This window comes from Onychostruthus taczanowskii, unplaced genomic scaffold (assembly GCF_017590055.1).
Source record: "Onychostruthus taczanowskii isolate IOZ18803 unplaced genomic scaffold, ASM1759005v1 scaffold52, whole genome shotgun sequence".
Taxonomy (NCBI): domain Eukaryota; kingdom Metazoa; phylum Chordata; class Aves; order Passeriformes; family Passeridae; genus Onychostruthus; species Onychostruthus taczanowskii.
This window is the reverse complement of record NW_024502791.1, coordinates 5899457-5920522: the sequence shown is the minus strand read 5'-3', so window position 1 is coordinate 5920522 and position 21066 is coordinate 5899457.

Here is a 21066-nt window from a genome sequence, read left to right as displayed (position 1 = left end):
CTTGTACCCAACATAACCTCCTTTCAAGTTCAGTAATGCAGCACAAGTTAATTCAAATATCTCCCAAAGATAATTGCATCTGTATGTCAAGACAGTTGGAGTGCTCTGCAGGTACAGAAGTCTTATTTTATTCTAATTCTGTATGCCATCTAGAAATGTTATGATCTGGTCATCTGGCAATTAATACCTAAATTATATCCAGTTTTGTAAGACACTTAATAGTTGTATTATTTTAAAAAAATTGAAACCTTAGCTCATCAATTTTTTGTACTTTGATTTCTACTAAAATATGCATATATTTATATATAAAATAATGTTTACTGCCCTATTCCTGCTATACATTCCAAATTCCACGAACACTGAAGACAATGCCTGTAAATAGTAACTTGATAAAAGTAAATGCAATAACTTACATGAAAATGTTTTCTTCTGCTGTATCTTACTCAAGTTTATAGGAGGAAAACAAAATCATACTTCACTTCTGCGTTTAGGAAAAGGTATGATGTAAACAATGCAAAAACTGTCACATGAGAGCCCTGTGTTACTTACAATAAAAACATCTGTAACCTGCCATTTATATAGCTCATGTCTTGCTGTGAATGTAAGGAATGCATCCTCTTTGTAGGGAAGATCTCATCCCCTTATTCTTCCATCTTGGAACATAACACTAAATACTTAACATGAAAAAGTGTGGGGTCTTATTTATTTGATGCACACATGTAATAGAAGAGATTAATTCATACTCATTTCTCTTAACTTTCAAAGAAAAAAAAAAAAACATGCCTTAGAAACTCAGCTCTGGGAATGGAGTTAGGCCCCACATTGATGAGCATTTTCCTTGTGCTAATATGCACTGGTGCTTGTTGGGAGTTTGGCTAACATAAGGAATATTTATTCCCATTACACCCTAACACAATTAAAATATGCAACTTTTCAGAAAAAAAAAAAAAAAAAAAACAAAACCAAAGGTGAACTGTCACCTTTGCAATTATCCATGTTGACTAACTTTATACTAGCTTTCTTTTCCCCCAGAATTTTAGAAACATCTTTTCATAAATTCTGTAAGTTCAGTCTCCATCTAGAAACATGGCAGCAAACAAGCATACACAAAAGGCCCAGTTATGTGAGAATGTTTTGAATTATGTCCCCATCACTACAGAAAAAATACGACTCAGAAGTATCAGATATATATAGTCAGTACCTTGGCATCAGTTTGAATAGCTAAATACAAATTAAATAAGTACAAATATCCATTATGAAATGGGAGTCAAGACAGAAAGCTCCTTACGCACAAGAATAAAGATCTTTCACTGCCACACCACAGTATAAATACCAGGAAAAAAGTCCACATTCAGAAACCAAACATTTCAGGATTCATCTGCAAATAGCTGGACTAAATTCCTTCTGACAATAATTAATCACTAGGTCTTACGGTTCCTATAACATACTGGTCAAAAGAAGAGCAATTCTATCCGTCTAGAGGTGCAGCAATGAGAAAATTGAACTGGTTATTTTTATCAAAATTTCTGACATTCTTCACATAAAAAAGAATTAATGTAGTCAGAAGTGAGGCCATGCAACTCCTCAGAGAAATTTGCCACATGGCATTTCATAATTTAACAGGCATCCACTTGGCAGGGAAACATTGCTGAATTCACAACTTTACACAGGTGCACATACAAGAAACATATAACACACCCTGGCCACATATAGATCGGTAGGGCATTCCTAGACTTCAAAAAGAGGAGACCTAATTTGCTAAAGCCAAGCCTTAAAGGTCTCAAATATATTATTTACCACATAATTCAATTGTAGGAGGTAGAGCTAAAATGCACAAAATTTAGGATATTAGAATAGAAAGCAGTAAACAGTTAAAACATCCTACTTGCAGTAAAATGTTCGAATTAATAGAGGCAAGAGAGGTGGGAAGTTTTTGATCTAAAGACAAAGGAAAAATTACAATAATTTTTTTAATCCTGCCAGTTTTGCAACAGTAGTTTGAGCTGAAGATTCAATCCCATCAGCAAAGAGGCAAAGGTGTCTTCTCTGTTTTATACAATCCTTGTGTTGAGATGAGATGTGCCTGGTTAAATCTGGACATTCTCCAGCTCATCTTTAATGTCCTTGTTCAAGTTCTCCTGCACTACTGCCTCGAGTAGCAAAGGCTTCCTCTAGCATACAAACTCTCCAGGGTTACCTTTCCTTTGGAACACTCCCAGCATTAGATATAACTGAAATAACATTAGTGTAGTTACTCCTCATTTCTTTAGCCCCTCCTGTCTTGCCTTCCCTCAGGTACACTACTGCTCTTACCTCCCAGCGCTTCTATTCTTTGCTTCAAACATTTCCTTAGGAGTACAACAAAAATTATATCCCTTTTTTTTCATTTATCCTAGAATCACAGACTGGTTTGAGTTGGGCAGGACCATAAAGATCATTTTGTTCCAATCCCCCTGCCATGAGCAGGGATGCCATTGAATTAGATCAGGTTTCTCAAAGCCCCATTCAGCCCAGCCCTGTGGCCAGGTAGGATGCCAGGCTTATATTTCTCCACACTTCATATATTCACTATATTCTCATCCACATTTACAAACATGTTACCTTTTATTATCACATTTATTCACTTATTCTTAATATTTAAGCTACACTTAAGAGATTTGTATTAAATAAAAATTCAGTTACACAGCATGTTTATGAATTTTACTTTTCTCATTAAAAGACTTTTAGCTGATTGATTTCGGGTTTTCATTTTGATCTCATTTTCTCCTGCTTGCTCTTTTAAAACATATGACTAAAAGAGTATAAGGAATATAAGCTTATGAGCCTTCACTCTTAGCTGTGATGCATGCACATGCACCTTATTTAATAAGTCCAATGTTTTTAAATTAATAGAAGTAAAACTTGATGTTTTGCATCTCAGTAAAGAATAGGTAAAAGAAGTACCAAGGAAGGAAGCATACCATGCAAATCACTGCATTACACAGCATCAAAGCAAATGTCTTCTTAATATATGAGATATAAATCCTATTTAAATCCTGAAATAAAATATAACTGCTTATCCAATTTATCAGCTAAAATCAGTGTGTCATATAAATCTGTCTTATTAGATGACATTGTCTAGAAAGGGTAGTTCCTTACTCAGCTCTTGGGTAAGCAGCTAACTTAAGACAATGCTTTGCAAAAACAAGTTAACATTTTACTCCATTGTTTCAGTTATAATACAGATGGGTTTAAAATAGATTTCTGTCTATTTCTCCCACTTTCCATTTCCCAAAGCACATTTCTTTCAATTGTGTTCATCATTCTCTATTTTGTTTACAAGGAGGAAGGGGAAATGAGAAAGCAAAGAACTTATACAAAGAGAAAAATATGTAACTATGAAGATCTACACTTGGCTTTGGTGAGATTTAAATGATGGCTCAGTAATTTCAAACCATATTCCAAAGAGCATATTGTGATAGACTGTTCCTCATCCTCACCATGTGCCATTCAGAGGAAGGAACTGTGAACCACAGCTTGAGATGAACCTGCTACCAACTTCCTATAGTTTCGGAGGACTGCAGATGGGCCAGCTGGTGACATTTACCTTCTCCTAGAGGCAAGTCTGCCCAGACTGAAGTCACAGTCCTCTAGGGGCACACAAACTCCTGTTATGCCAGGAGCCAGTTTATCACAGCACTTGGGTTGTTCGCCTCTGGTTGAAGAGAACTCATCTGCAGCATTTGTGGTGGTTTAGCCCCAGCCAGCAGCCAAGCCCCAAGGCAGGCACTCGCTCCCTGCCCCACCAGCAGGACCAGGGAGAGAGATGGAAGGGTAAAAGAGAACTTGTGGGTTGAGATAAAGTGTTTAATAGGGAAAGTGAAAGCCATGCACACAAGATAGCAAAACCAAGAAGTAATTCACTGCTTCCCATGAAGCAGTGAATGCTCTCAGGCATCTCCCAGAGAGCGGGGCCCCATCACATGCAATGGCAACTTGGGAAAACAAACATCATTGCTCCAAACAACGTTCTGCCCCCTCCTTCCCCCCACTCTATATACTGACCATGAGGTCAAATGGTGTGGAGTATCCCTTTGCAATTTTTAAAATGTCAGAAAAGGCCTTGGCTCCTTTCTGCAAGGTATTGCACTCCTCAGCAATACCAAGAACTCCTCCATATTATCAACCCTGTGTTCAGCACAAATCCAAAACACAGCCCCCTACCAGCACTGTAAAGAAAATTAACTCCACCCTGCCAAAACCAGCAAGCACCATAGCAGGTTAAGTAAGCAGAGACACACTCATAGGAGTCATAGTCTTCTGGCTAATGGGTAGTAGCTGCTGAAAAAGCACTGAGCCAGGGGAGTTTAAATAATCTACTGTCATCAATTTTTAATCAATCTTATAAAAATCAAAAATCAAGAAAAAAAAAATCAAGCAGTGATTTAAAGATGCTTTCCTTCACATTAATGAAAGTAAATCAACTCCTACTCAGCAGAGAATTGGTATCCTGCACCTCTGTCAGACCTCTACAAAACTGGTTTGTGCCTTCCTTTCTAAACAGGACAGAATACCTTAGCACCCAGACTGCTGACACCATATGAGATACACCTCTTCTGGAAAACCATGTTTAGAAGATTTACAAAGACATCTGCTGCAAATAATGTTTTGTTTCCTCTAAAAATCTCCTCACACAAACACGTAAGTCACCCAAAAGTCAACTTGGGTCTCCTTCTGTATCACCACTCAAACACAGCCAGCACCTGTACAACCTTGCAAGCCTTCCTGGCACCATGGCAGTGTAACAAATTTAATCAGCTGAACACTGGAGTAATTTGAAAATTGGAAAAAAAGAATTTAAAAATACACACATGCCTCCTGATGCCCAGAAAAGACACATAGGATTTTAGATATACAGAGTCCACCAGAGCCTGAAGAGAGGTCACCACACCTGTGACCAGACTGCCTACCTTGGCATACCACTTAAAACTGCCCTAGAGTCACATTTCCTGATTTATCTTTTGCTGCTACATATCCATTTTAAACCTCTGTATTCCCTAACTCTTCCTTGCCGGATGTGATTTCTAAAATGACTCCAATTAATTCTCCTTCAAACATAATTGGAACATGTACAATTAGCAGGAAACAAGTTTGTCAGACTTTAAAGAACCACCACAGATGACCTATCAGCCCAAAATTAGCAATTTCTCCACATGGCTTTTACTAACAAACTCTGAATCACTACAAATCTCAGTCTATACTTACTCTCCTCCCCTAAACACTCCTCCCAAACTCCCACAGGCTCTAAGATTAAAATGTTCCCTCATCATTCAACCAGTGAAATAATTTAGACAGCCTTCACTACATTTGCTTGGCACCTTTCTTCCCCCTCTGGGCCTACAAACATAATAAATATTATGCTCTGGTATTTTGTGCATACTATGCAGAAAGCCTGAGCTTTGGAAATATGTTTGGCATCATAATTACCTGAGAAATACGATTTAAACACAATTCTAACGTCAGTTTACAAACAACTGGCTAACAGAATTTTCTGTGAAAGTTTATGAATGGCATCTCATTGCATGACTCAGACTTTTTACTGCCAGCTGGAAAAGGGGATTTTTTTTTTTTTTATCCTCCAGATATTACAAATAATGAGGTCACAAAATTTTTTAAATAAGTAAAAAATAATTTTTAAAATCCAACCCCACAACCAAAAAGCCCCAAAAGAAACCTATACCACAACAAAACAATCCAGGGTAACTTATCATAGGTTACAAGGAGAAACACAGAGTAAAAGTTACTCTGAGAGAATAGATAAGATTTCTCATTCCTGGGGCTTTTCCGGTATATATTAAGAATGAACCTGGCATTTAGTGAGCTGCAGCTGAATCCTGAGGCTAACAGTCTTTCACATAAATCAAATGCTAAACTGAGGAACACATTTCAATACACTTAATGGTGCGGCCAATGAAAAGTGATAAATAACACAAAAAATAGCAAGCCAAATGTTTCTGGTGGCTTTCATTTTACACTGATTTTATTCATTTTATACTTGTGCTTACAAATTCTTAATATTCATGCACTGCTCTATGTTACGAGCACACTACTTATGTCCAAATGTTAGGAAGAGCACAAAATACAGAGCGTGCAAGCTGAGCTGTGGGTGCAAATGGAACCAATGTCATCCCAAGGACAAGCATGGCCAAAATTGCAACACCAAGGAAAGAAATGAGGTTTGAGGCTTTTTTTTCCCTATTCTACCTGTTTTCTGCAGGCAAAGGCATTTAAGGGAGAGTGGCATAAGTTAAACGTCTACTTTCTGTACAAGAAACTCGCAGCAGCAATCAACATCAATCCAAAAAGAAAAGCACAGAAGTGACTCCCACTCCACTTCCTTCACCTCCCATGAAGGGCAGGCAGCATCCCTGGAGTGATCCATCCTTCCAACAACTCCACCGGGAACACCAAACTGCCCTCTGCAAGAACTGAGCCCCAGTGCCAGTACAGGCATGGCTTTGCCTAGAATCAACCTGTCAAGCCCCACTTTTCAGGGACTACAGGGACTGTAGAACCCAACTACACTGACAGTAAGTTTTGCACCCACTGAGAATGCCCTTCTATTGGCCACTGCTAACTCAACCCAATTTGCTCCTGTTCACACCTACACACATTTGTTCTCGTACCGCGGGAGGACTGGCAAGGCAGCTTTCAACACAGAAAGGAAAGACAAACATTTTTCCAAAGTTTCCCCATTTCAGATATCACATTCAAATACTTAACTAAATAAAATATTTCTTAAGACACAATTAGTTGGCTAGCATGACAGGCAGAAGTCTACTATTTTTCTAGGTAGTTGAATAAACTGTTCAATAAATTAAATTCTTAAGTTGAAACAAAACTGGATATAGATGTTCTTTAAAGTCTCCAGATATACAGGCTTCACATACATAAACCCAGGTATGTATGTACAGTATGGACCTCACAGGAATGAAAGGAAGCATTGCTCTGAGCATCACTGAAACTAAGGATTTCTTTATTAAACTTAGTTTTGAGAAAATACTTTCAGAAATTAAGTTACTACATTCTTAAATATTTACATAAATATATCCAATCCAAATATATCCAATATATCCAATATGTCTGCCAGCGTTAAAAATTAATGTATGTACACAAAAACTCACAGAATCACGGAATGATTTGGGTCTGAAGGAAGGACCTTAAAAATCACCTTTGGTCTGGGACACCTTTCACTACAGCAGGCAACTCAGAGCCCCATCCAGCCTGGTCTTTAACACTTCCTGGGCTGAGGAGTCCACAGTCTCTCTGAGCAACCTTACCACCCTCACAGTACAGAATTTCTTCCTAATATTTAATCTATAACTGCCCTGATTCAGCTTAAGGCCATTCCCCCATGTCCTATCACTTCAGGCCCTCATGAAAAGTCCCTCTCCAGACCCCCCCACCTTAGATACTGGAAGGTGCTGTAACGTCTTGATGGACCCTTCTCTTCTCCAGACTGAACAGCCCCAACTCCCTCATCCCATCTTCATATGAGAGGTGCTCCAGCCCTCTCCTCATCTTAGTGGCTCTGCTACAGTCCACAGCTAAAAAAGTTGACAGCTAAAAAATGATGAATGCAATACTAAATGTGAAAGGAGTGCTAACAGAATGTATCTGGCATTTTCAAACACAAATTATTCATCCATTCATTATTTTGATTTTAAAATCAAGTAATTTGCAAACATAGTAACATTAAATTTTAAAAATACATTATTTAACATAAATTTGTAACTAAGTAGGACCCACCAAGAGCAGTTTTTGGCACTTTGGTATCTAACAGTTCAGTAATGATCCAGAAGACAATGCATTGCTGTTAATACAAGCTACTGCTGGCAGAGGGACCAGGGAAATAATCTAAAGTTTATAGCTGGGCAAAAAATATTCTAACCTGTTCTGTAGAACTCTATACATGTTTTGAAGAGTAACATCTACAAAAAATTCCTAGTGAGCTAGTAGGTGAATCTGACCTCCTAGGATGCTGACACAGAAATGAAGAAGTACAGAACAATCTTTGGATAAATCAACAGGAAAACAAGAAAGAGTATTAATTTTAGTATGTTGCATTTCACTGGCCAGGAGGATGTTAACAGTGCTTGGGCAGTTCTCTTTTAAGCCTTTTAATAAAAAATACAACTAAAACAATTCATATTAATACAGTAACAACAAAGGACTAGAGAAAATGCCTTACAACAAGAGTTAAAGAGATGTCTGATTAGTTTAGTACAAGAGTATTGAAAGGTGACTTCATTAGAGAGTATAAACATCTCACTAAAAATAAAGCATTGGAGCTCTGAAGAAGAAACCAGAGGCAATGCCTGGAAACTGAAGCCAGACAAATTCATATTAGAAATAGAGCTTAATTACATTTTTCAGCAGAGAGGACCATGATGAAGTTAGAGTGCAATGCATCTTCCACATCTGCAAATGAAGACCAAACACTTCTAGAAGCTGCACTCCATGATAAGTACCAGCCTAACAGAAAGGTAGCTGCATAGATTCAGAAAAAGCCTATATGATACAGAGTTTAACCCATACGATGTAATGGTCCTGCATGACCTTAAAATTGCTAGGGCATACGAATCAGTGCCAAGCAAATTAGTAGCAATAAATCAAAAGCACACAGAGGCACACAGCAACATTAGAAAGAGATTCTCTATTTTTTTTAAGTCACCCAACCCTTCTACACAGAAAAAAGGCATCTTCATCTGGTAAAAACAACACATTTCCCCCATATGATCTCATTTAATATAATAAAAAAGGTTTTATTTCATGCATATCGTAAAAAAAAAGTTAACCTTTTTATACTACTTAGCAGCTGGGATAAATGTCACCTAGATATTAACACAGCATTACTGAAAATTATATCAATACTAACAAAATCCAATGAATACTAATTATTCTAATACTTCAACACTTTACCACTAGCTGGCAAAGCTCATTTAGGTTTGAAATAACTATTTTGATAAAAAGAGAAACACTGATTACATAATTTGCACTCATTTTGTCACTTCTGTCCTTTTTATCATTTTCTTTTCTGCCGCATAGTTGCTTGACACTGCTGACTCACAGGCGGCAAGTATATTCCCTGACTGAATGTAAATGCATCTCATGGCCCTAAATTGTCATTTTCCAGATATTCATCTCCTTCTTAACACCACCTGTACTCTAAGGGTGTATCTGAAAAGAGATTAAGCAAAGAAGCAGAACTGGCCTCTGAAACAAAATTGTTTCTTGATTGCTTTGTAGGAAACCATTTCATTTGGCATTCAGCTACTCCTCCAGCATACACAAGCAGGAACTGTAAAAAATTACCTTAATTTGAAGATCATAAATACCAAAATACACACATCCATTGAACAGCAGAGCTTAGTGGCCTGCAAAATATTATTGTAAATAAAAATGGGAACTTCAGACTACCACATATTCATATTATAAGGTACAGATCCTTAAGGAAAGCAAATCCTTACCTAAAAACAACAAACACAACAACAACATAATCACCAATGGGAAGAAAAGGGGCACAGAAGAGGACCTAGAGAGGTCAGATAACCCAAGTCCCATTCCAACATAATCCAGATGGAGAGCTTTCCAATCTGTTCCTCAGAGTCTCCAAGTAATCTATTCCCCAGGTCACGATTCTTGCTGCTAAAAAGTATTCTGCCCGTTCTTTATCTGTCACCTGTTTGTCTTTCTTTTTTTTATCAGTATCTAACCTACATTCCTTTAGCTGTACATAGAAAATCTTGCTGTATCCCTTATGAATAGAAAGCTTATTGTTGCTTCTCCCCTGGCATCAGTCTTCTACATACATGAAAATTTGTTTCTCCCATCAGTAAATAAAGCATGATTCGTTCAGACTTCTGAAAAGGTCACTTTTCTTAGACCTCTTATTACCTGGTTCCTTCCCTTAAAATAAGATCTTTTAGAATCCCAGTGCCTTTCCCACATCGGTGCATGGGCCCAAAACTCTACACTGTTTTCACAGTCTGCACTTAGCTCAATGACATTCTCACACAATCTGCACAAAAACAGAGGTTGAGAAAACAGCGAGAGAAAAAAAGGAACATGCTATGAGGGATCAGAGACACAAAGATTCTAGGCAAAAAGGAATGTTGTTACCAAGTACACTCGGGTTTTTTTATCAATATTTTAGTCTACTGAATTTACTTTGACCTCATTATAGATATGAATTTATTTGTGCAGCATGATAAAAAAGGGCTGTGATTCTACCTGAAGCTTCTAGAATAACAAATTATACCAATGAGGAAAACTCTATAAATAAGGGGAAGGATATATTCATATGCATATGCATACCTGTACAGCAAATAATTTGCCTAATTTCAATAGTTCTTACACTATACATTTTTATTACACTTTAACAAAGAATAAACCACTTTTCTTCTTGGAAGAGTTTAATGCAAAATCTTAATTAAACTCTGGACTACACATAGAAATAATTCAGCATAAACTAATTTGTCGTTGTTCTATGTGATCAGGTCTTCTACCTGATCTATCTTGCTGTCTTTCCTTCCTGACCTAGACAGCTATATACCAGCAATACTGGCTTCAAAAATGCTAGACAAATGTTTCTCAAACTCAGGACAAAATTATCAACTCTTTTTGCCACTTGTGTTACAGGGAGAGACGGCAGAGTGTGCAACCTTAAGCACAACGCAGTTTTAAAACAGCTAGTAATGTAATAATGGAAAGAAATCTGTCTCACATGGAATTTTTTAACTGAGCTACTTTTACACCACTACTGAAGATCTGAAAGTACAATTTAGATCCACTTTTTTGTCATTTGCCTTGACTTCATATGTGCAAGTCCTAGTTATGCTGACGTCAATGGGGTTTTTGTCATTCTGTTCTCTGGTCCATAATTAGATCTCATATCAGAAACAGTTATTTATTCCACCATTTGAAAAGAATTTTCATCTACCCCAAGCAACTTGCTTTTCATTCCTTTAAGCTTACTTACACACACAAGAAAATTGAATAAATCAGATTTATTTAATCTCTATCAATTTGTCAGCGCTTTATATGGTTGGATCTGAAAGCCTCAGATTAACAAACTGAGGGAACATATACATGAAGAAGGCACCACATCTCACCCAGCCCTAACAGGCTAAAGCACATTTAAACAATTAAGTACCTATTCTTATATATATAACATCTGAGTGTCTGCAAGGTCTTAACATATATTTAATAAATAAATAATAAAATGTGATTCATAAGCAAAGACTGATAAAGATGACTCAATTTTTTCTACAAAACCTTTAATACATCAATCAGAACATGGATTACACAAACACACACACACACAAAAGATAGATTGCTACAGAAGGGGCAATTTGGCTGCTTCTCAGCAAACACAGATTAAAGCACACAAGCTCTAGTGCATACAAGAAAGAAGATAAATAACCCCAAAAGGTCACAGCACATACTCTGTGATCTGTGGGTACTTATGGAATAAAAGATAAAACTTGCTTCTGTGAATAAAACTGAGTGATTGCAGCATTCAGTTTCAATACACTTTTAAACATGTATGAAAACATAGCAATCACTCTATGTGCTGCAATATCCTTCTAGTAACAGGTACATTTTTCTAATCCAGTAGAGGAAATATAGTTATGGCTAAATTAAGTACCATGGCCACCTAACTTAAAGACAAATGCCTTCACTAAATTTTGCTCTATAAAGGATACTACTGCTGATTTTTGTATTCAGTTCATATTCCCAAATAATTTGGAAGTGTGCTTTTGCATTTTATTTCTGCAAAAACATCAGAGATAATAAATCACCATAGTCTTACTTCTAGTAATATGATATTAAAAGAAGTTCTCAGGAAGGATTCCTTTACTGAAAGGATGAAGAAAGCATTGAAGTGGACTGCCCAAGGAAGTGGTAGAGGCAGCATTCCTGTAAGTGTTCAAGAAACAACTGGCCATAGCACTTAGTAGTATATGGTCTAGCTGACAAGGTGGTATTCTGTCAAAGGTTGGATTTAGTGATCTTAGGGGCCTTTTCCCACATTAATAACTCAGTATTCTAAAGCTACAAATGCAGATTCCTTAAAAATGAAGGAATCCGCTGACAAAATCAACAGGAAATTTCTGTTATAGTTATTCATTGACTGGGAAATTCTAATTCTACATTACCCCTCTTACTGAATCTGAGATATTAGTGGAAACAGAAAACAAAAGATGAACCAAAAGTGCGCAGAATCATCTTATTTCTTTTGTCAGTCATATCACTATGGTTAGTCCAGTTATTGCCATACCCTATCAATATTCAAATATTTGCTTCTCAGAAAGCAGGGGTGAGGAAACAACAAAGGGGTGAGGACAAGCAAAGAGGGTCCATGCAGCTTTTTTTTTTAATGTTTAACGGAGTCTGTATTTAACTGCATATTTCCATTATATATACATCAAAACACAACAGGCTCCTCACCTCCTTACTTTGTCTCTGCTTCCAAGATTGATTTTTGAAAGCTAGGAATATTTTCATGCTTTTCCATATTCTTCCCCCTTCCCAGCAAGTACTACAGCCTTTCACTGCACACAGCTTAGTATACAGAATTTTAATTCCATATAAGCTAAATAAAGTTTTCTTAAGTTAACCATTTGCTAACCACTTTCCTTGGTCTGAACCAAGGAAAGTGTCTACTATTTTCCTGAATATGTAGCCAGGTTAGCTTAAAACAAAAGAAAAAGAGATTTGGCAGGGAAAGATCTTTCTGACAGGCATCCTTCTGGGGAGGCCTGCAGCAGTCTCTTTTCTCCTGACTGCAAATGAAGGGAGATCTCATACCCCTCCCTCTTTGTGTGCTGGTCATGCATCCATCCAAGGAAGCCTGCACTGGTCTCAGAGGGACATGGGGGGTGTTCCACCTGCAATTTGATTTCACTTATGGTTGTTCACCCCCTCGACCAGGAGCTGTTACAGAGGATGGCACAAGAGCTGAGCCCGCAGAGCTGCAGCAGCGGCTCGCTGGCACACGGATGAGCTGAGATGGCAGCCAGCACAAGTGGGATGAGGAAAAAGGAGCAGGAAAGCACCAGGGAAACAGAAACCTGCTGAGGGGCAAGGATGGGACAGAAGAATTCTAGCTGTGATAGAAGCTGGAAATAAAATAAACCTGAGAGAAGCCTGAAGTCAGAAGATGCAACTGGGAATAGCTGCGAAGTCCACTGGACACCTTCATTTTCTATCTCATACATACAGAAGGTACCAGCCAACCGCTGAAATTCTGGATATTAAGATTCAATATATGACACATGAAAAGATTACTGCTATTCCAGGTACTAGATGATGTCTTTAATAACATAAAGAAACCAACCATCTAGATAAAAGAAATATATGTAAATACATGAAAAATATATATTTAGATATAGATACATATATATATATATATATATATGTATCCATATCTAAATACACACAGTAACCATACAGACACAGGAGAACAAAACGCCAGCCTTTCCCAGGCTGGACAGGTTTAAATGGACAGGTTTAAAAAGACGAAAAAATATTTAGATCTATAGAATAAGCCAGGTCTTCCAAATCACCTAAGCCAGTGTCTACAAACTACAGTTGTAGGGTTTATTTTTAGCAGAGGCTGAATTAGGCCTTTTTCTTGCAAAAGTACTAAGCAGAAAAGATATCTACACTAACAAAGTCATTTATGGCAGAAAGGATTCTGTCATTAGCAAAAATAGAAAACAAGTATTTATCTAAATTAATATGTTTTTAAAATATTTTTAAGTAAGTTTCAGACCAGAATTAAATTTTAAAAATTAAAATTAAAAACAAAACAAAACAAACAATAACAACCAAAACAAACAATAACAAACCCACACACACAAAACCTGCCCCTACAATTTTGTTCTCATTGTTCAGAGAGGGCTAAAAAAATAAACAGCCCATGAAAAATCAGATCTATGTGTCCCATATCAGAAGTGAAGACCCAGACATTTGTTTAGCTTTAATCATTTCATATAGCAATTCCTCTTCCGCAAACAGATATGAAAAGATTGATGAATCTTACAGCAGCAGAGCAAAATGAATTCAGTACAGTTTTAAGAATGCAGATACAGTGATAAGTGAGCCACAGAGCAGCTTTGGGAAACAAGCAGTTCTGCACATGCTGCAGAATAGGGATGCAGGGACTCTGAAACAGAGGAGACATGGCCAAAGAGAAATATTAAGCAGCTGATCTTTCTTAGAGCACTATCCCACATCACACATAGAAGTATAGGCATGACATGAAGAAAAAAAAGAAAAAAAGACTGTTCAAATATGACAAAGTTGTTCTGTCAGCATTTTGCCCTACATTTCTACTTGCCAATTTTGACATAACATATGCAGAAATTGCTCAATCCTCATTCAGATTAATTCTAGTTTTCACTAAGCACTGCAGAAAATGTTCTAATAGGAAAAAAATTGACATCCTTATCATACAGCACTTACAAGTTTCCCTACCAAGTCTATGCTTTCTGTACTGGAAATGAGGGATTCTTAAAGTCATTAAAAATTAATATTTTAAATATAAGGAGTCTAAAATTGAAGATGTAAGAACATGACATAATAAAATTAACTTATGCAAAGTGCTAGATATTTCATACTGTGGACTTTAAAACCTTTGCCAAATGTTTCCTGCATTTGGATAAAAGAAGAGTCTTCATTATGGATCAGAATGAGATCTTCTCTTTTGTATCACTTTGAGTTCCTTGTGTCAGATACAAATGTTGCTAATATATCAGACAATCTTTTTGCAGAAATGTGTTATCATACCCCATTCCTAATGCATTTGTGCTCATTTCTACCACAACATGGCTAATGCAGCCCAAACTGGGCTCTTCTGCATGATCCTCAACAAGGCTATCAGATCTCACATCACTTTCACAAGTTTTCGGTCGAGATTTTTTACATTAAGGTGACATCTTAATTTGAATGGGGATTGTTTTTACAGTTAAGAGTCTGATAAAATTTACAAGAACCTCAACTACGGCAAAAGAAAATATTCCTATTTTACTAACTCATTTCAACTGTGAGCCAGAGAACAAATATTAAAACTGATTAAGTCAGACTGTTGAAATTGTTTGTAGGATGAAGCTTAAGTGTCACAGGCTTTCTTCTGCAATTCCTTCTCATTTCTTACATTGCCAATACTAGCATAAGAGAAGCACAAAGGCAGATTGCAACAGGAAAAGTACAATCTATGTTTATCAAAATGTACATATCTCAATAAACTGTTTCTTAAAATTTCCAGCAAAATATATTGTATTTCCTAAATATCATCCCTTGAAAGATAGTATCATTCAAAAGTTAATGAGATGATATTTTACAAGCTCAGTAGTTCCTATAGAATTTATACAGTTTTTTTAAAATCCACCTCTAGCTTCCAATATTAATCTCATATTTCTTTCCCTGATTTAAATTAGCAGTATCACAATGTAAGCATTTGCCAACTGTGAAACACACAGACCTTTCAGTAAACCAAGAAGGGGGATGAAGAAGCATTTCTCTCTTCCAGATGTAAACCAAAATGTTTTGGACAAATTTCTTACCCAATTTCCAATCCTAAGTAAACCTGAGTGGTAACTTCTGTAAATCCATCAACTATTTAAATACACTCCCAGTGAAGGTGGGAGTTAAGAGTGAACATATACCAGCTATGAATTCAAAAAAAAAAAAGGAAAGTAGAAGCCTATAGCAAATATACTACAAGTTAATGGAGCAGTCTGGCCCAGAGGGACACTCACTGGATGTGTCTTTGGATGCAAGCCTCGACACTGCATAAATCACAAACGAATAAGCATTATGCAAGCCTTTTCCAAGTACTCTGAAACAAGTAAAAAATATTCTCATAGACAGAACAGCCAAAACGGTTCAAAATAAGTCCACAAGCCATTAGAATTTTAACATGGCAAAATCAGGCAAGCCTTTCCCTCCACAGCACTGTTGCCTGTGCCTCACCTCCCCCAGATCCCCGACTTCCTTCCACTTCACACCCTCCAGACCCTGTTTCCAAAGACAAGATCCAAGTGCTGCCATTTCCCTGTAGGCAGCTGAGCATACCAAGAAGCTGCAGCCACAAGTTACTGCCCTCCCTCAGCCACTTGAGGAGTCAACATGAGAGCAGCATGGGAAATAAACCCAAGGGAAACCAGCACCTCACAGACCCACAGCTGATGGCACAACAAATCTTAGCTGAAAGCTCTCAAGTACCTCATAAAATACTTCAGCATACAGAACTGACTACATTCAAGCTAAATTGGGAAGAGTGACCCCAGCAGGTTGAGGGAGATCATCATGTCCCCAGTGAGGTACATGTGGAGTGCTGGGTCCAGCTCTTGGCTCCCTAGTGCGAAAGCGATATGGACATGCTGGAGCAAGTCCAAAGATGATTAAGAGCACCAGACAAACAAACAGAGCTCAGACTGGAAAGGAGAAGGCTTATCAACATGTATAAATACCTGCCAGGGAGAACAAAGAAGACAAAACCAGGCTTTCCTCAGTGTTTCCCGGTGACAGGACAAGGAGAAATGGGAACAAATTTAAATACATTTCATTAAGGACATTTCATTTGACTAAATAAAATATTTTCTTGCCAGGAGGATAGCTAAACACTGGCTTAGGTTGCCCATGGAGTTTGTGGACTCTCTACCCTTGGAAATATTCTAAACCCAACCAGATATTTCCTGAGAAGGGCGTTGGACCAGATGGCAACCAGAGGTACCTTCCAGCCTCAACTATTCAGTCATTCTGTATACACTAAAATTAACTTACCATCCTTGATGCTTGATGCCAAATAAGAATGGAAATACAGCATATATACAAACATCAGCAAACACAATGATTAATTAAGTCTCCAACTTAAAGCTATATTGAATGAGCAGAACTAAAATAGCTAGGGCTTCTGCTTGTAATTTGTTGGCCCTGACCTTCTTCTCTCTTAAGGGCCCTCTGCTGTTTGATGAGGTGACATTTTGTAAAGGCAATTTCTAGATTCAAAAGAACAATTTAATGAGTCAAGGGGGTGCCAACTTGGCCGCAAAACTGAGGAACGGGTTGATTTTTCTCTCATTCTCTTTAAACACTCATTCTGTCCTGCTATTTCTTTCCCAAACACACATTCATTTCTCTCATTTCTTCTGCATGCTATTTAATCTTTTGCATCCATCAAGAATAAACCTTCCCCTGTCATCACTGTTTCCTGAATCACCAGCAAGTGACATTCTTGAAGTAATAATTTAAGAGTCATTTTAACAATACAGTCCCTGCTTCTTGCTTCACACTAGCATCTATTTTTTGCTCCAAAAACAAAAGGCAATGTCATCCACAACCATATTAAGACCCTCACTGCAAAGCTGTAATTAGTCTTCTTTCAGGCCTTGCCAACATTTCTTCTTAAAGCGGTAGCAAAAATGTGTACAAACAAGCACATCTCACCAGTACACTGCCTAGGAATGCGTCCAAGGCAAGATCTCACAAGGAAGGTTTGTAACAGCTGGAACAATTTTTCATAACCTTCGCAGTTCAGGTGATTTATAGCAGTTGGTTTCAGAAGTTGCCACCAGTAAGTACAAGTGAGACAAGAACAGGTGCACTCTTTCCAAGGATAAGTGATTTCATTTTTCTTCCCATTGCCCATTTTCCTCTATCTCCTCATCATTTCCACTTGCTTTGCTATTTCCTTCTCAGCTCTCATCCTAATTCAGTCCTTAAGTCCAATTTCTACCTGCTTATAGCAAATGTTGCTACTAGATATATTTAGGAAGAAAAAAAAAAAAAACACAAAACCTAACAAAAACCCAAGCACTGCAAGTTGTGCTTTGAGTACTGATCCATATAAACCACATGATTTTCTGCATGCACTTAATTAATGCCTTTTTCTATTGTCCTCAGTACTCTTTCCTTTTCACTCTTTCAGCAAGATCTCCAGTGGACTCCTGGCCTTTTTCATAACATCAAGCTATTTTCCCAGGCAAGTTCTGAATTATTTTCAACTAAGTGATATTAATTGTAAAAAATAAGATTGAGAAACAAAGAATGCCTTAAGGCACACATTCACCTTTCAACTCGGAGCTGGAGAAAACACAGAATTTAAATTTAGAGCACATAAGCTTGGCTATTCTTCTGTGAAGATGAGAATAAAAAATAATTCTCAGGAAAATAGTTTAAATAAAATACTAGTGCTGCTTTACATACTGCAAGCAGGACTACAGATAAAAGCTCTTCCTCAGCTTCATCTGAACCAGCTGAAGAGAACAATAATACAACTCCTTCCTTTCCCACAAGAGCTTACCAGAGCTGTCTCTGCAAAGGAGATCTACATGAGATTACAAAATCTTACCACATCTTTCTGTATCCTCGTTCTCTAGAAAATCCCTCCAAGTCTGCTGGTTTCACTGTAGTAATTAAGTAAGAAAATAATTCGTTTTCAAATGGCATAGAATTACCCAAATTATTTTGAATGGCGGTCAAAGTAAAAGGGCACACAATTGTTAATTCTGGCACTGATTATAAAGGCCCAACAATCTCAAGCAATCTGGGGCCATAAAGGCACCAGTGACTTCTTCAGCTGCAGCTGAAAGACAACACCCAGCAACTATTAAAAAACTTCTTGTTAACTTGTTCCAAGAACACGTCACCCTGAAAGAACTGTTTTATAAACATACAGCATAGAATAAAAGGCGTGACTCTAGAACAGCTGAATTTACCTATGGATCTTTAGAATCCAAGAACCTGCCATGTTTAAAAAAACAGGTGATCAACAGAGGCCGTCAAAACCAACAGGTACAAGGTTGCTGGTGGACAAATGGCGTAAATCAAGACAGGAAAGAACATGAACAGAGTGCCCAAATATAATACTGCACACATTTTCCCTGTTCGGGTAGTACACTCCTAGTTTATAGTTTAGACAGCAGGTTTTTTTGGCTTTCAGAGCCCTTTCAGTTCAGCATATATTCAAGCAGAGACAGCAAAAGTTCACAGGATTTGCTCCTATATCCAGAGCTGAACAAACAGCTGCACATCCACATGACCTACTACTCCTGAGACAATATTTGCTTGGATGCCTTAAGACCAAGATGAATGGACAACTCTTTTCTCTCAGAAAATACTGGAAAGAAAAGGGGGAAGGAATCTGCTGTCCCTATCATGCATCATTCTTATATTTTGGCTTGAGAAACACCAGGGTTTTCCTTTAAAATCCCTCAAGAAGCATTTGGAGCTGCAAGTGTGTTGTGACGTGATGGGAGCCAAAGCTCACTCTAAAACTGGCAGCCCATCAATTATCCCTTCTAATCCAATGAACTTTGACAGTTATAAATTCTGATAAACAAAACATAGTATTACATCGCTGAAGATATGTGTAAGACAGTACTTTGAAGGTACCATCATGCTGCACAAACTTGAAAGCTGTCTTCTGGATCTTCTAAGACAAAATCCAAGGACATTCATTGTCAGGTTGGACATAGCCCTGAGCAATTTGTTCTAGTTAAAGATGTCCCTGCTCATTGCAGGGGGGGTTGGCCTAGATGATTTTTAATAGTCCCTTCCAAAACTAGGGCAGAGAGGCCTTGCAGACAGACCTCAACAAAGTGGCCACCACCAAACAATATGAAAGGTAATGATGGACATATGATCATATCATGGGCAATCACCAACCACATTAAGTTTAACAAGGAAAACTGCTGAATTCCACACCTGGGATGGGGAAATCCTGGTTGTGTGTATAGACTAGGAAATGAGAGATTGGAAGGCAGTGCCAGGAAAGGGACCTGGGCATCCTGGTCAATGGCAAGTTGAGCATGAGCATCATGACCATGAGGCAAGCCAGGAGGACCAGCCCTGTCCTGGGGGTATCAGGCACAGCATGGCCAGCTGAGCAAGGGAGGGGATTGTCCTGCTCTGCTCTGAGCTGGGGTGGGCTCACCTCCAGTGCTAGGGGCAGTTTTGGCCATCACAATATTTTAAAAAACCCCCAAGCTATTGGAGAGTGTCCAAAGAAGTACCACAAGGATGGTGAAGGGCCTTGAGGAGAAGCTGTATGAGGAGCAGCTGAGGACACTTGGTCTGTTCAGCTGGGAGAAGAGGAGGCTGAGGGGAGACCTCATTGTGGTCATCAACATCCTCACGAGGGGAAGCAGAGGGGCAGGTACCAATCTCTTCACTCTTGTAACCAATGACAGGCTTTCAGGGAACAGCATGAAGCTAAGTTGGGGGAGGTTTGGTTGGATGTCAGGAAAAGGATTTTCACCCAAGTATGGTTGAGCGATGAAACAGGTTTTAAAGCCTGACAGAGTTCAAGAAGCCTTCAAACAACGCTCTCAAGTGCGTGGTGTGACTGTGCAGGGCCAGAAGTTGGACTTGATTATTCTAATAGGTCTCTTCTAAGTCAGCACATTCTATGATTCTGTGATAATTCCATTATTGTAAAAAGTGATGTATAGCACAAGCACAGCCAGTGTGACAATAATGTGATTTATCATGCATTTAATTTGCTTGCTAAAGAATGTGAAATTAACCTGTGTCACCAGCATTTGCTGTCATTAGTTCAGCATTTTCTTGCCATAGGGATGATCAAATGCTTCCTGACATGTGAACTTCAAAGAGATTATACAACAAGGACCTTGGGTAAAGGAATCCTGAGGGAGGAGTGGCAGCTCACCACAGATATGTCATAGATTCAGTGTTCTTCAAGGGGAAATGAGAAAACAAACAAACAGAAATGGCTTCAATCACCTCCTCCTTAATCTCTGACAGAGCAATCCAAGTAGACAGGAAGAGGAGATGACCACACTGTGGGAACAGAGCTTTTATAAGACACGGCACATATAAATATCCACAATCCTGGAAGCCTCTGTGAGTGACAGTAAACAAGCTGTATCAAGAGAGAAGATGCATAATAGCACTCCTTTGTAGTGCCTTTCTTACCATGCAATGTTGCCACGGACTACAGTTCTAATGGGTCGTCTTTCCTCACTTAAGCATTAAAATACTTTCACCAATTCAGTT